Source organism: Mytilus edulis, chromosome 10, assembly GCF_963676685.1.
Source record: "Mytilus edulis chromosome 10, xbMytEdul2.2, whole genome shotgun sequence".
Classification (NCBI taxonomy): Eukaryota; Metazoa; Mollusca; class Bivalvia; order Mytilida; family Mytilidae; genus Mytilus; species Mytilus edulis.
Window position 1 is genome coordinate 51,965,547 of NC_092353.1, and position 16,993 is coordinate 51,982,539.

The following is a 16,993-nucleotide window of genomic DNA, read 5'->3' on the forward strand; positions in this document are numbered from 1 at the left end:
ATGACCACCATTGTTGAAATTTTCAAACTCCATATGTTGACCCAAGGAGGTTATATTAGAAGGAGAGTGAACACTCTGCTTGAAACAAAATTAACATCCCCAGGATAGCAGTTCGATCAGAGAAAAATGATAAAAATATAAAGAAACCGACATGTTTATCACCCACTTGACATGGCCCTCTGATGTACCGGGCTGTTACCGCGAGCAGTTCGGGCTAATAGATAAATCTCATATGTCACGTGGTTGTTATCAGTGAGTGGGTCATTAAAGTTCAGGAGTATTTTTGGTAACAATGCAGTATATAGGTGTTTTTGATATGGAAAAAGATTGGACGCGCAATTTCAAAATCAATCGTCTGTCTACCGTGAAAAAAGATGAAGAAATGACAAAGTTATGAGGGTTTAAAGGAAAGTTGGTGTGCGATTTTTATTCAACACTACATTGCTTTTAACAAAGATTTTCGCTTCACCTGTCAATTCCTGTTGATGAGAATTGGCAGGTAATAATCATAGAAAATATACGAATATGCAAAGTACTTTAGTTACGGTGACCGGTAACGACCGGAAAGAATATTTGCAATTGAAACATAGAGAAATTTATCGGGTACAACGTAAAGGTGCTTTCTGTTGGTTTTAACATTGACGGCAATAAGACAGATATTCGTTTCATTTCTATTGGTTAGAAGTTAACTTTTAGCATAAAACTTTAATTTTTAATTACTTAATAAAAATATCACAAAAAAATCGTATTAATATATCAATAATTATATTTCCGGTCAGTTTATGACACCTCGGGTGTTTCCGTTCTTACTCGGGTATGTAATTAGGACAAAATCTCCCTCTGTGACAGAGTCGATCTCAAGTAATTAACACCCACTTACAGAAAAGTCGGTAACATTTTATGTGTAATTATCGTCTTTCGTCCTCTCTCCTTCTAATATAACCTCCTTGGTTGACCAAATATTTGCTTTCTGGTCAATTATATTATAATTTTCTTCAACAACAATATAACAAATTAGAAAAACCTTCCATGAATGATGAAGAAACTCTGCTGACATTTTAAGATAAACCTCAATTTTAATGTTCTCTGTATCTTAGATATAACTTGTTAACTATAACTTGCTACAAAGAGGTTGTGTTTAAACCATAAATATGATTGAGGATTACTGAAAATAGCAATACATAAATTATTTGATAACATCAAAAATTTGAAATGTTTATAGTGACAAAATTAAAATATATCTACTAAATATAATTTATCAATTAAATAGAAATATATTTAAAATGTTTAAATAAATCTGTACATGTACCAACAAGGGAAGATATTATTCTTGAATCATAATTCCAGTTAAAATTAAGAATGGTAATGGGGAATATGTCAAAGAGACAACAACCCGAACAAAAAGCAGAAAACAGCTGAAGGCCACCAATAGGTCTTCAACACAGCACGAAAATCCCGCACCCAGAGGTGGTCTTCAGCTGGCCCCTAATCAAAAATGTGTACTAGTTAGTCTTGTCTTTAAAAGTTGTCAAACATGTTGGTTTCACCTCACCTGTTAGCTAAAGGAGGTAGTTGTTAAAAGCAGGAAATCATACCAAAAACAGAAATAATATTTCCTTTTTCAAGGTTAATTGCTTCCACTGAACTTTTGAACTTACTTAATATGTACATTGTAACATCTGCAGGAAATGAAGGAGAAAATTAAAAACTATTTAATATAAATAACTCTGTTTTATGGTCAAGGTCATTTACAGTTTTAATCAGTTAATATCTTTGATAGTTAAGTTTGATTTCAAAGAAATATATCTTTGTATGAACATTTAATAGCTGGGACATATAAAATAGCTGACTTTAAATATAAAAAAGAAGATGTGGTTTGATTGCCAATAAAACAACTCTTCACAAGAGACCAAATGACACAGAAATTAACATCTATTAGCTCACTGTAGGGCCTTCATCAATGAGCAAAGCCCAATTAAAATATGAGGTTAAATGGAATCTTATGATAAGTCAATGAAAATGATGAAGGTATTTAGTACGAAGTTGTTTTAATTTTTGCATTTCTCATTTCCACTGAGGTTATATGGCCCTGCACCTTTCTTCATGGTTCAATGACTAAATGTTTTGGAGAGTCTACATGTTTTAAATAGTACTGCCATTTTAATTTTAGAAATTGTGTTGTTCTATAAGTTACATCAAGTCCAGAAATATTTCTGTGTCATGCAACAGTTTATATGTATCATTCACAAGTTTTATATGCTTTAGTGTATATTATTTCAAAAACAGTTTTATATGCTTTAGTGTATATTATTTCAAAAACAGTTTTATATGCTTTAGTGTATATTATTTCAAAAACATTTATAATTCATGAATTTAAAAATTTTCTGTATTCAATGGTAGCTAGGGTTTCAGTCCATTTGTTAAAGGCCTTTCAGAAACTGAAAATCTGTCAAGATAGACCAGCAATGATTATTTACACAATGGTGCATTGATTGGTTAGACTCATACATGTCTTCTCCACTTTTTTTCAAATTATATTGGAAATTTTTTTTTTATATATAAATGTGACAAATAGTTAAACTCGCTAGGAGATAGTCCATGCCATGATTGTACTTAAAATAACAGAAGGCAAATTGCTACTAATGTTAAAAAGATATATAATTTTCATTTCCAATATTGTGTGAAGGTCAAATCAATATTTTGTCCATTAGTAATAGTAGAGATTATTGAGATCACAATGTCCTGGTTTATGTTCTAGAATAGAAAAGGTATTGAAGGGAAAAATTAAAGCCATTAAATCTACTTTATGAAGTGTGCGCTGTCAATAATATAGGACTAAATATAGACACGTTAGAAGTACTGTTGTTTATTGTTCCTGCTATAAATAGATGCTCAAGTTAAGTTTCATTCACCGATTTTGTCAATAAAAAATTTCCTCATTGTTGACAGGAATTTATTCTTGCATACCTGCTAGTTTTACTAAGAAGTCGAAATTTAAGTTGTACTATATTCATTCACTGATTTTATTTGTTAGATTTCTCACTAGTGATAGGAATCCATTTCTGCATATCATTAGCTGAATTTTTATATGCACAAGTTTCATTCAATGATTTGAAATGTAAAAATTTCCTTATTTTTTATAGTTCATTCTTGCATGTCAGTAGCCAAATTTTTAAGGAATTCGGTCAAGTCCCATGATATTAAAACAGGCGTAATTTGTTTTTGTTATTGAAGAGTCCACTATCAAAGTACCGATTAAACCTGCCCTAAGGTCAAAAGTTTGGATATTAGTAAACAAATTAGTACAAGTTGATATAGGACTTCCCGTTACCTGATGGGAGGTATAAGGATGTTCTTTTTGAAACATGTCAATTCGAAAAGAGTTCAACATACTTGACAGTATTAAGTTAATATATTTTGAACAGATTATTTTGCGCTTTTAGATGTGATAATTGTTCTAGTATACAATGGCATATATTTATACGACCCTCTGACCATTTTAAAATTCTTACCATTTCTAGCGCCACTCTTTCTGAAATTTCAAACACACATTGTAAATTTTCTCTGAAAAAAAAATCATCATTGTCCTAACATGTTATAGACTTTCCTGATCTTTTGCATATAAATGTAAGAGAAAGAAACAAAAAGGGGGGATGTTAAAGAGATTGCAATCCAATGAAAAAGTGAGAGACTTGTTTCTTGTTTCTTTTCATTTAAATAAAATAATGATTTTAAGATATGAATCTTCTTCTCAAAATAGATTTCATTGTTAGTGAACCAGTTTATATATTGAAAGCTTATTTATGTTAAACATTTTAAAAATATTCGGTGACATGTAAATAATTTGATTTTAAGAGTACTTTTTGTAGAAAGTACTTGATGTAAGATTAAGTATCGTGGGTGCTTTATCAAACTTGTCACATAAATTTCAAATGGACTTCTTTGTAGCTAAATTAGGTCTCATTATTTTCTGGACATGGCTTTTGTCCAGTATTCAAGTTACTTATAGGAATTTCTGACCAGTGACTTAGCACAATTGGTTCTTATCAAATATCCGATTAGAGATCTTAACATGGTCTGGACAATTTATAAATGTCCAACATTTTATAATTTATGAAATACTTTAAGCCATTTGTACTGTTCAAAGTTCTTGGTGAGTTTTTATCTTTGACGTCATTCTATATACCTTTTGGTCCAAACTTCTTTATATATCCAAATATTATATATACCCATATCATTTCCAGAAGATTATGTTATCTGAAGAATTTTTACTTGATAAAGGTATACAAAATCATTTTTGAACACAAATATATGAACACAAGGTAACTGATATTAATAAGTACCACGCAAATGTATTTTAGATATTGATGTATAGCTACACCTACTGGCCTTGACCTTTTTGTTTATTTGTTAACTAAGTTCATTGGGGTTGCCCGTATTTATTAACAATGTAAAAGTTACATTTAAATGCACTCAGTGGATATTAAAATAACTGATATGTGATTTTTTTGTATTTTTATCTTGAAATATGAGATAATGTAATGAAATATTAATATATATAAAAAAAGAGAAATTTAGTGATAAGATCCCTTGCAAGGGTCCCTTGAAATTACGTTATATCCAAAATAACAGTAAAAAATCATGTAGATAAACGTATAGCGTATTCTGACAAAAATTGGTTAAGTTCACCTTTTGGCTATATTAGTCCAGCTGACAGTAAATACATTTGCATTTATTGAAAAGTTTATAAGTCATTCTTGCTTTCCAGTTGAAAGGTATCATATTTATATCGATGTTATACTAAACTAATAGTAACCTTTGTCTTATAATTATACCTATGCACATTGTTGCACCTATTGAATCACAAGATAAAAACTTTAAATCTCTCAGCTGGAGGTAGATCTTCTGTATTTGGCTTAATTCTGAACTGCTGGAAGGTCCTTTAAAATTACTTGTTGTTGACCATTTCCTAGCCATTCATCTGCAGTTAGTTACTATTAAGTATGAATAAACAAAGATATGTATCGTAATATTCATGAAACAACAACACAATAAGTTTCATCTACCAAAAATGATTCTTCACAAAGTCATACTATTGATTGATTTGGTGTTTAATGCCACTTTTAGCACTATGATTCAATTTTGTGGTGACAAGTTTTATTGGTAGAGGAAGCTGGACAGCCCAGAGGTTCAATCTTTGGTAGAAAATACTGACAATCCTAGTTAACTAAGATATGAGTCGAGCTCGCCTGCAGAATGCTGGATTTGAGCTAACAAACTCTGTGTTGACAGTGGCTAGTTATACAGTAGTTAGACTTAGCTTAGACCACTTGGCTACCAGGGCCCCTCTAAGTTATAATAAATTCATTGTATTTCCTTTAAGAGAGGAATAAAGCTTTCTGCATTTTCATGATTATAGATAGATGAAAAGCATGCACAAAAGATTTCTTTGAGTCAATGCCAAATTTTTATGAAAATTGACATAAGCTTTATTATTCAAAAAGCATTTGGAAATTCAGCACAAAAGTAACTTATATGTGGTTCATTCTCCTGAATTTAACCCACCTTTATATAAATTATTCCATTAGTTATATAACTGACACCATTTTCATCAGTGCCAGCAATATTTTATTTTTTGCCAATGTTCATGTCAATCCTTCCATCAAATGTGAAATTCTTCACTGATCAAAGAAATTGATAATTAGTGTAATCTATTTCCATCTTTGCCAAGAAACTTTCATTAAATAGATTGCATGATATTTTAGATGGCATGGGATTTCCAGAAATAACAGCAGTTGTAAGGTGGATTGTTGTTTCTAACAAATGATTTATCTCCGATTGTTTATGAAAGCAATGGAGATTGGAAATTGATGTGTGATATTACATGCTTCCAATTATTTTACACAAAACTGGCCTTTCTATTTAGACTTTATCTTTGTTTCTTCAGGAAACAATGTTGGAAAGTCCTGAAGTCAATGTTAAGACTGTCAGCCTTTAAGGCCAGCAGTCATAAGTTGTCTATCAAGTCTTGTTAATAAATTGGAGATAATAATTATGAAGAAGAAAAAATCTGTCAAGATATATTTGAAACTCAATGTTGGATTTTCATTAATCATGACCCAAGTAATGTCAAACTTCAAAATGATCTTAGGCTTATGACTTGAACATATAGTTTCACCTTTTTTGAAAAGGGGCTGAAGTCTTTGATAACCTCCCTTGGAAATTTTAATAGGGGGAGAGGTTTATAGGAATCACACTTTGTCCATGTAAGTTTTGTCAAACTCAAGACTTTTAAATGCCTTTTAAAAAAAAGACATTAATGATAATAGATGAAAATGGACTCAAGTTTGCCCACTATCAGAATAAGGCTGTCACAAATACATCAAGGTTCAGATTACCTCAAATCACCCACCCCCTCCTCTAAGGATGTTTAATAAGAGTCATCTCCTGATTTTACTATAAATTTAATGATAGGTGTTTATCTGACAATAGGATGTGTATCATCACGTCAATGAATAATATCTAATAGTTTATGTCATCAAACTAATCATTCACTTTTGGGACACCACAAGAATTGAGGTTGGACATCTATGTACAGAGAACATATTAACAGGTCATATCTACTTTGTGGATAGTGAATAGTAAAAAATTTGGATTTTCAGGACATATAAAAATTTACGTCAAGATTAAGTAATTTTAGATATTTAGGAATTCTCAAGTTTTATCCAACATTATAATGCATAGAGACTTATGTTTTGACCCAATTTCTCCTCAAAAGTAAATACAAACAACACATTTTGTGATTGATTTGAATCCTCTTAAGAATAAAATGGAGAATGTGTCCATGGAACACAGATAAATGCCCCTGCTTGCATAATGAAGTAATAAAGGGGCATAACTCTACAGTGGTAAAATTGACACATCGCAAATCAAACTTGATATGTATTTTGTTGTTATATATAAAGCACTGTGTATAAGTTTTATAGAATTTGGTTCAGGCAAATTAAAATCAGAAAAAATGAAAACCATTTTACAGTCATACGTCGGACAAGGGTAAATTGTAATGCCCTGTCCTCTACTGATGATGATGAAGAGCTAAAAAAATTTAATAATTACAGGTTGAAACAAAAATAAGCTGGTTTCATGATTTACCTTAAATATAAAACAAAATTCTACTCTTTATTGTGTAGACACCACATGATATTCTTATTTAATTAATGTAGAAATAAAACTGATATTATATTTTTATGCCCCACCTACGATAGTAGAGGGGCATTCCACCTACGATTGTAGAGGGGCATTATGTTTTCTGGTCTGTGCGTCCGTTCGTTCGTTCGTCCGTCTGTCCCGCTTCAGGTTAAAGTTTTTGGTCAAGGTAGTTTTTGATGAAGTTGAAGTCCAATTGACTTCAAACTTGGTACACATGTTCCCTATGATATGATCTTTCTAATTTTAATGCCAAATTAGAGATTTTACCTGCATTTCACGGTCCACTGAACATATAAAATGATAGTGCGAGTGGGGCATTCGTGTACTGAGGACACATTCTTGTTTATTTTAACTTTCAACCAATTTTTAAAAAAACATTCCTTTTATCAGTATTATTTTATGTATATCATAAAAATTACTCTTTTGAAGTAAATCGGCGAAACATGTCGACAATAAAAGATGCAGTTTACTTAAGTGTTGTTGTCAATGTAGCGGTATTTGATTTTTTTATATGACAACCCTGCATACCATCTGGTATCCACTTAAGGGAATTCTACCAGCACAAAACATAAGAGGCGTTGGTTCAGCAGCTCTTTATTTATCTTTTGATATTCCATCTGAACCCCTGCATCCTCGGATCCGCCTATACCACACAGCGCCGACCCCACGGCCATCTCTATACCGAGCAAGAACGAAGAATTCCAAGAAGCCAACAAACAACTGATACCAACAATTACTGCCAAGAAACCACCAAACAAAAGGAAACTTATATGAAGAACAAACAGAGGACTACATTCCTACAACAGGACGGCCAATATATCAAGATTTATATGTACCATCATTCTGTGCCATCAGAAAATTAAATGTAAAATTATTTTAGTGTGAAACCTTAAAAAGGATCTTTCAAAAGTAAATGGAGATGACACAAAACAGCCAAGATAGATTTCCAGTACTATTTAAAACCTGCAGGAAATTAAAGTTAAAAGAAGTAAGATACAAAGAACATAAATCCTTCCCACCACCATTTCCAGTTCAACCAACATTGCCAAGAAATTTTGCGACAGTAAACCACTTTACAGCATTCCCGACGCGATTGGAAGTAGTACCTCTGGCCAAAGGGAACCCAGTCGAAGTGGTAGGGGTGTGCCCTATAAGTGTTGTCCAAATTAGGAAGAAACTTTATAAAACTGTACACTGACATTGTACTTACATTCATGTTACACAAATTTAATTTCTATTTAAAAACACATTTTATTTATACACTTACCATTATAATAGTTTACAACTATTTTAAAGTTAAAGACAATTCGAAAAATTATAGATTAACTCTAAATTTAGTAACTTCATTTGCATTGTACTATGTTTGATTCATTTTCTGTTCAACATTACATAATGATATAGAGTATCCCATTGCAACGTCAACAATGGACAATTATGACATCACATACATGATACCATTATTTTGTACTTCAGGGGTTCTAATTTTGTATACTTTGTCCTGATGAAGCCGATCTAATCGGCGAAACATGTCGACAATAAAAGATGCAGTTTACTTAAGTGTTGTTGTCAATGTAGCGGTATTTGATTTTTTTATATGACAACCCTGCATACCATCTGGTATCCACTTAAGGGAACTCTACCAGCACAAAACATAAGAGGCGTTGGTTCAGCAGCTCTTTATTTATCTTTTGAAGTATATATATATGTAATAAAAAAAGGAGCAAGTCATCATACAAAAAAGCAGAAAAAATATTAATTATGCATCTTTTTATGACATATCATCACATTATATTTTGAAGCTTACAAATGAGAAAGTGACTTTATTATATAAACCACATGACCATATTAAGGTGATGTACAATAAATAGGACATCATATTCAAAGTAATAAATCGGTAACAGGGCCTGCAGCTTTTGATGGTGATAGTTTGTCATTTGTATCCCTAGAGAAATGACTGTGTCTAAATCGGGCCTAAATTACCCCTACTATTCATGTTCAACACATTTGCAATTTATTTTAAAGGGGAAAAAATATAGTGTTGTTTCACTTTTTTTGAAAGTGACAGTTTATCATGCCAAAAAATGGTTTTGTCATAAACTGTGGGAGTCGAGTTGAAAATCTTGTATCTCTAATACAGCAAAGAAATTGTGATGAAAGGTCTTTATGTCAGCATTACACTCAGCTTACTTCCTTCAAATTGCTAATCCTGAAAAACAAAACTTGTTTCCTAATTTTAACAATAGTTGAAATAATCAAGTGAGTTTGATGAATATGAATATGAAACTGTTGTATTGATCGGTTAATTCAACAACAGTAAAATACACCTCAACAAACGAAAAGGAAAATTTGTATCATTTGTCATTTGGGTTTTTTTTATAGCGAACTATGGGCAATGATGGGTTTTATTCATTGTTGAAGAATGTACAGTGACCCATTTTTCTGTGTCATTTGGTATGTGCTAGAAAGTTGTCTCATTGGTAATCAAACCAGTTACATCTTCTTATTTTTATGTTTTAAGGTGGTACCTAACACTAAAGGGAGATAACTCTGTAATATCAGCTAAACATTTTAAATACGTTGCGTTGTGAAGGCAATATAAAGCTTCTCAATGATCAAAATAAGTGTTTGTCAAACTGCTATATAACCAGTGTAATTTTTGTCGAGCCTGCAACTTTTGTTGCAGAAAGCTCGACATAGGAATAGTGATCTGGTGGCGGTGTTAGCTCACTTCTTAAAAGCTATATATTTTAGAAGGTGGAAGACCTGGATGCTTCATATTTTGTATATAGATGCCTCATGTTACGAAGTTTCTGTCAGTCACATGTCCATTGTCCCTGACCTCATTTTCATGGTTCAGTGACCACTTGAAAAAAAAGTTCAGATTTTTTGCAATGTTAAATTCTCTCTTACTGTAAGTAATAGGATAACTATATTTAGTATGTGCGTACTTTGCAAGGTCCTCATGCCCGTCAGACAGTTTTCAATTGTCCTCAACCTCATTTCATTGATCAGTGAACAAGGTTAAGTTTTGGTGGTCAAGTCCATATCTCGGATACTATAAGCAATAGGTCTAGTATATTCGGTGTATGGAAGGACTGTAAGGTGTACATGTCCAACTGGCAGGTGTCATCTGACCTTGACCTCATTTTCATGGTTCAGTAGTTATAGTTAAGTTTTTGTGTTTTGGTCTGTTTTTCTCATACTTTATGCAATAGGTCTACTATATTTGTTGTATGGAATGATTGTAAGGTGTACATTTCTAGCGGGCTGGTGTCATCTGACCTTGACCTCATTTTCATGGTTCAGTGGTTATAGTTAAGTTTTTGTGTTTTGGTCTGTTTTTCTCATACTTTATGCAATAGGTTTACTATATTTGTTGTATGGAATGATTGTAAGGTGTACATGTCTAGCGGGCAGATGTCATCTGACCTTGACCTCATTTTCATGGTTCAGTGGTCAAAGTTCAGTTTTTGAGTTTTGGCCTTTTTATCTAATACTATATGTCATAGGTCAACTATATTTTGTGTATGGAAATATTTTATGATCTATATGTCAGTCGCTCATGTTTTATTTGACCTTGTCCTGGTTTTCAAGGTTCATTGCTCAGTGTTAAGTTTTTGTGTGTTTGTCTATTTTCTTAAACTATAAGCAATAGGTCAACTATATTTGTTGTATGGAAGCATTGTTAGCTGTACATGTCTGCCTGGCATATGGTTCAACTGACCTTGACCTCATTTTCATGGTTCATGTTAAGTCTATGTGACAGTCGTAATAAAGCTTTAGATTTAGGAGTATCAACATAATATCAATGATTAGTAAAGAAGGCTAGACATTTCTGTATGTGCACTCTTGTTCTGATAAAATGGTTGGTTAAAAATTTTTGAAATTTTTATATTTTTGTTAAAGGGTCAAAGTAAATACTTTGTCAAAATTTTATCAAAATTAAACAAGCCAAATTAATTTTAGTGAAAGTGTTAGGTACCACCTTAAAATAACTGAATAAAATACCATATATAAACAGAACCAGATATAATAAGGTAGCCTTAATTTTTTGCACAGAAAACAAGGTCAATAGACAATAACTTGTTATACATCATTCATTAACAGGGCTGACCAAACAAAGGAAAAAAAAACAGCTGGTTTGTTTGTAACTGAAACTTAACATCATTACTGATTGTCAAAGTTAATGTGACACTTGTCATATTTTATATTAACTTAGTTTTGGAGACAAAGAAGAAAAAAACATCACTATCTATTCATTTTATTTAGACATTGGAGACATAGATAGAAGAAGTACTAAATTTATTCTGATATTTTATGATTATGATGGGTAGCGTTTATAATAAAATGTCACACTGTGTGTGAAATTGAAAAGTGGCAAATTTTGTATTTTTGATTTTTATATATGTATTGTTCATAAGAATACATTAAAATATATCAGATTTCTAACCCAGTTTTCAAAAAGAAATCCTGCTATGTATTTGTGATGGTCAAGTTGTCAGCTCTACTTCTTTCTGTGCAAAAACTTGCGAACCTTTCAATCAAATTTCCTTTTCAATTTATTGATATGTTGTTTACGGATGACAAAATTTTACATCTGTTGTGCAGGAGTTATGGTCCTTGATTGATTGGGAAAAAGCATCTAAAGTTTATCCATGCAATAATTTTGGAATTGTTTGAACATAGCTTTTTTTTTTTAAGTCAACATTCAATATTGATCATTTTCTTTTTGTCGTTCTGTGAGTGAAGAGTTATGGCACTTTGATACTTGTAATTTATAATAAAATCCCTATTTTTTGCTTTTATTTTAAGTCTTTTGTTCAATTTGAATTGAAGACAGAAATTATTTGTCTTTTAATAAGTAAATGAAAGGAGGAAAAGTACTACAAGCTTTAAGGTAATATTGCTCAAGATGATTGCATTCTAAATATTATTTTTCAAATTTATACTTTATTTATAATGTCTTTTACAGAAAGAATTGAGCCATAAAGTTTTGTTTTTGCTGTTAGATTGCTGTCTTATTGATTCATACTGCATGTCTCCTTTTATTTCAAATGTAAGATGTTCACATCAAAGAATAGACAACCCAATAATAAAATTAATCGAAGTTCTCTAGTGTTTCTCTTGGTCTCTGTCACCTTTAAAATTAAAATAAATGTTTTTCAATAATAAATACTTAAGAGTACAATATTAACACAAAAATTATTAATGATATTAAATATTTGTTGACATTTTACAAGTCTAGTCGTAAGTACCTATCATATTTGTCCCAGTGACCCACAGTCTTATGATACTGTCATGTTTTGTTTGCATGCTATTTGCATGAGAAATGAGAGAGGTCACCATGACATATTCAATAATGTATGCTCATAATAGATTCTTCTCTTGTTATTAATTGCTTGGATGGAGGTGAATATCCCCTTTATTGAAAGTAAATGGTTATAATGATATATTAGAGGGTGGCAAAGAGGTTATAATGATATAATCGAGGGTGGAAAAGAAAGAGTTATTACTGTTATTTTAGAAATTATTGCATGCATTTATTATTGCAATTTAGTCATTTTAGACTAAAATGCAATTTTAATTTTTTGCAATATTTTAGTTTATTTAACAAATTTCAAAATGTAAGTTTTAATTTTTGCTTTTATAAACGTGTTGCATATTTCGCAATAATTTTGAATTTACAGTAGTTTTGATATATTGGCTTTATTGATATAATTGATGGTGACAAAGAGGGTGTTTGTTTTTATAACAGTTTGGCAAGGGATTGATAAGTCTGTGACAAAGGAAGTTGACATTGTGTAGTCAGATGTGCCAATTTTGAGTTTGTGCAGAGTTTCCTTTTAGCCCTGAATATTTTGCTTCTATAGAAAATTTGGTTAATAGGATGGCACAGAAAGTGCATATCCTGATCATGCTCAATGCATGCTTGTTGCATCTCCATCAGTTTTTATAAACACGCTTTCTAAGAATGAAAACATTGGAAAACAGGTTGCTTATGTAAATAAACTTTTAGAAGAGTGTTACAAATATTATAGGGGTGTCCTCATGAAGAACTATGATGATATAAAATGTCAACTCTAATAAATGATATATTTTGTGAATGATTGGTAGACTTTCAAAGAATCTTGTATATAGAAATTGAATTATGGCTTGCTCATAGAGAGAAGAATTAATGAAAAAGCTGTGATGATTAATTGTCATGTCATCTTTTGCATTTTTATTCTCCCTAGTCATGTTTCAGTCATTAAGCTTGTTTACACTAGTGATAATATAAACCAAAAAGAAAGAACAAGAATCTCAGCTTTATGTGTCTCGTTGATATGTTTTCATTTAGCAGCCTGTGAATGAGTGGTCAGTATACTGAGTCATCTTCATGCCAGATATGAAAAGTTGTCCATGTATGCTTTTGAAATGCTGGACTTTTCACCTGGTTTCTGTTAATAGCGTCTGGCTTTTCTCAAAAGTTTTCTACAAAAAGGGTAAAACTTTATACGATGGGGATGGGACATAACAGTAGCAGCATGACAACAAGAATAAAAAGTTTATATGCAAATTATGCATTCTTCCTTCAAATAATCTTATATGATAGAGTTTATCTCAAACCCTACTTCCTTATTAGTTACTATTGAAAGGTAAATTAATGTAAAAGAACACAGCCCAAGTCAATGAATGCTGCAGGTGAATTATCTTTCTACACTAACATCCAGTCCTGACCAGTGGTCATCAGAGAATGTATAGATTTTCCTCTAGGTCCTCATTATTAATGCTGGCATTATTACAGATTCCCTATATATACAACCTATTGATTTGTCCTAGAAATTGCCTATATATTTAGGTCATAGAAGCAATGAATTTTTAGATCAAAGTAGATATTTTCCAGCTGATCATTTTCTAGTTTAGGATAAAATATTCTGAACATGAATAAGTTTAGGCCTTCTAGGCAATAATTGGATTTTAACTTATTGCACTTGTACAGAAATGGTGTGAACTGTACTAATATTTAGAAATCTGTTTAATATAACAAAGACCTGATGATCAATAGAGAATTATTTGTTATATAAATGACATTTATTATTCATTTATGATTGAAAAGTGAATACAAAGCAATGGTTGATTTCAGATGAATTATATTTTATCAGTGCATGAATCAAATAAGAAAAGAAAATATAAGTATTGCAAATCATCTTAAAATTATTCTTTTAAAGGTGTCATGAATATTTTTTTAACAATTTTAAAAAAATAATATAAGTCATTTATCCAAGTATTTCACGGTTAGAGACTTAAATTTATTTGCTGTTCATTTATTTTTTAAATAAAAATTGTACAAAAGTTTTTTTTTTCTTTTTTAAAAATTGTTTAGTATTTTGAAGTCCTGTTATAGCAAGTGTTGTTCATTGTTGAAATACTGGGACCTGTTGTTGTTCTGACACTCTCTAGTTGATAGTTGTCTCATCAACAATCATTTCAAGGCTCTGTGTTGAAGGCCGTACATTGACTTGTAATGGTTTACTTTTATAAAATGTTATTTGGATGGAGAGTTGTCTCATTGGCACTCATACCAGATCTTCTTATATCTGTTATTTAAGATTATGCTTATATTATATTAGTAAACACTCTGAAATCTAAGCTTCTTAATACATATACTGTGACAGGTGGCAGCACCATCTGTTAACAAAAGTCTTTGAAATGTTCAATACAAATTGTGTACCTTATCAATAGTCCATCTGGTGCTATACAGATGTCTCTTGGTATGTGGATTGTCTCAAAAAGTTTATAAAGTTTATATTTGGTTTAATGTTTTTGAGAGCCAAATTTAAATAAAATACCAAATAGTTCAGGTAACCTTTGGAAGTTAAGGGACAGGTGTTTTTGATACATCTTCAAATCCCTGGTTCACTTTAGAATATATGAATACTGGTACATGAATATAAATAATTGCTGCTGTAAAATACAAGTATACATACATAAAAAAAAAATGTTTTAAACATGGTTTCACTAAAATAAAGGCAACAGTAGTATACCACTGTTCAAAACTCGTAAATCTAGGGACAAAAAACAAAATCGGGGTAACAAACTAAAACTGAGGGAAACGCATTAAATATAAGAGGAGAACAACGACACAACATTAAAATGTAACACACACAGAAATCCATAAACAAAAAAGCCAAGACATAAAATATAAGAAATTAGTTCAAGATTATTTTTTTTTTTGATAATTGAAAGAACTCAAAAGCTTAGGTCAGTAGTGTTACTAGGTAGATCACAATCATTGAATCACACACTTTATAAGACCATCAAGAAATCTTAGGGCTGAAACAATGTTGTTTTTTTACAAAAATATCAACTTGACATTTGAACCAATCAATCTTCTTTATTGTTTCACATATAGCAAACTAATGATGCAATTTGGACCCCAGATACCTATGTAAGGCATATATGAACACATGTCATTTAGAACCAATTATTTATAAATGTGTCATTGTTGCAAGCTCTATTCCCATGGGCCTCTATTTTCACTACTTTGAGACGGGCCATTTAGACGAATTAAAATTGTCCTTGACCAAATAGACAAGATAATATTTGTTATCATCTGACCAGTGGTCAGTATGGGTTGTGTCAATAAATAGGTGTGATAAGTATACTAATTCAGATTGCAAGATCTGTTTATATGTATGTTTACTTACAAATAAGCCAAATCTGTTTGATACACAAGACATGACATTTAATATCTGCAAGTATGGCATGGGGTATCTAGCGGTTCCACATACTGAACCAGACAAAGCATTGAGTTTGTTTTGTCCAAATAACGGATTAAATTGCATTTCAAGAACTGGCAAACCTGTCTTAACTGAACGACTGACCAAATTAAGCAGGTGAATCTAACTTGAAGAGAAAATATATCAAAGAATTGTATAGATGTATCTATATGCTATTTAGGGAGGTTATTGTTTATAAAAACATGATTTGGTAAGGACACTGTTTAATTGGTACAATAATGATCATACTAATATACAAACATTAAACTGCTACAAATAAATAAGGCATTGATTGTTTTCCCTGAGTACTTTTTTAGCTTGATTTTCCTAATTGGAGACTAGTCCAAAATAATTGGACAGAATTAATTGATATTCTGTCAGATTTGTCAGTTTCTATCATCAGTGAGGAGTAGTATTGATTTTCAACTTATTTTAGTGCTTACTCAGCTTATATATTTGAACCTGGGACTATATTTGTTTAAAATCAAATCCTGTTTCTCTAACATTGATGGGATGAATAAAATGTTGATCAAAATGAGGTAGTTTTAGTTGATATTCCAATCTTAAGAGTTCTGTCACAGTCACTGCGAGCACACGTCCCCCAAAATCCTCCAATCAATAAGTAAATTACTTCAGTTTTCTAAGCAAGTACAGATGACACTTCCCAGGTACAAATCCCCTTTAGATATACATACAAACACTTTTAATGCTCTGCAAATATACTTCAGTTATATACTTAGGGGGAAATTATGACAGTTTGACGGTGTTTGTTACGACTCTGTGTACTAGATATTCACTGGTCAGCTTGACCCATGTTTTTGAATGAATTAGTTTTCTTGGTCAGTTTGACCAGAACCTTTAATTTTGGTGTGAGCTTATCAGAAAAGTTGAATGAAAATGAATGTTTATTGAAGTCTACCCTGTGACAAACAACAGATTGTGGAAAAGTGAAGTGTACTCTTAATAAATTCTCTTAGTATTTATAGTTGTAAATAAATGAAACTCAATTTCTGGTTGTTCATCTT

At 31.3% G+C, this 16,993-nt stretch overlaps 1 protein-coding gene across 1 annotated transcript in view; it reads left to right on the forward strand.

Annotated features, from left to right (window-relative positions):
• LOC139491453 (epithelial cell-transforming sequence 2 oncogene-like) overlaps window positions 1-16,993 on the forward strand; it is a 78,576-nt gene that overhangs the window by 59,579 nt on the left and 2,004 nt on the right. The gene's annotated exons all lie outside the window — the stretch shown is intronic.